The following is a 1,192-nucleotide window of genomic DNA, read 5'->3' on the forward strand; positions in this document are numbered from 1 at the left end:
TATCTCCTTGTTCTGTTCAAACTATTTCTTCTGGTCTCTGAACAGATTCCACATGAGTACAATTAAGTGTTCTGTAATTCCTATTTTTGGCAATGTTATCCATAATTTGTTAAAATTCTGCTGAAGATTATTCAAAAATGGTTGCAGCAGTAAAATCGACAGAGAATTGCCAGAAATTCAAGCTGGAGTCAGAAGAGGATCTGCAAAGAGGGATATCACTGCTGATATCAGATAGACTTTGGCTGAAAGTAGAGAATACCAGAAAGATGTTTACCTGTGTTTTATTGACTATGCAAAGGTGTTCAACTGTGTGTGTAATAACAGAGTATAGATAACACATGTGACTACTTAAATTTAAATTAATTAAATTAAATGAAATTTAAAATGGAGGTCCTCAGTTGCGCTAGCCACATTTCAAGTGCTCAATAGTGGCATGTCACTAGAGGCTACCACACTGGACAGCACAGATGTATAGACTGTTTCCATCACTGAAGAAAGTTCTATGGGAAAATGTTAGTCTAGAGCATAAAGTGGTGAGATTCTAGGAAGCCATCAATGACAATGCAGAGCTAATTGGTAGAATGAGCGATTGGGAGTAGTGCTTACACTAAAACTGCAAATGTATGAATTATTCCACCTCAACCCATCCATTAAATTGTGTCATGGATTGAATTATGTTCCCCAAAATTGTGTGTATCAATTTGGCTGGACCATGATTCCCAGCATTGTGTGGTTGTCCTCCATTTTGTGATTGTAATTTTATGTTAAAGAGGATTAGGGTGGGATTGTAACACACTTACTGAAGTCACATCCCTGATCCAATGTAAAGGGAGTTTCCCTAGGGTGTGGCCTGCATTACCTTTTATCTCTTTTAAGAGATAAAAGGAAACAGAAGCAAGCAGTGAACTGGAGACCTCATACCACAAAGAAAGCAGTGCCAGGAGCAGAACATGTCCTTTGGACCCAAGGTTTCTGCACAGAGAAGCTCCTAGTCTGAGGGAAGATTGATGACAACAAGGATCTTCCTCCAGAGCCAACAGAGAGAGAAAGCCTTTCCCTTGAGCTGATGTCCTGAATTTGGACTTGTAGCCTACTAGACTGTGAGAAAATAAATTTCTCTTTGTTAAACTCATCCACTTGTGGTGTTTTTGTTACAGCAGCACTAGATGACTAAGACAAATGGGAATAACAA

Source organism: Trichechus manatus, unplaced genomic scaffold (genome assembly GCF_000243295.1).
Source record: "Trichechus manatus latirostris isolate Lorelei unplaced genomic scaffold, TriManLat1.0 scaffold00150, whole genome shotgun sequence".
Taxonomy (NCBI): domain Eukaryota; kingdom Metazoa; phylum Chordata; class Mammalia; order Sirenia; family Trichechidae; genus Trichechus; species Trichechus manatus.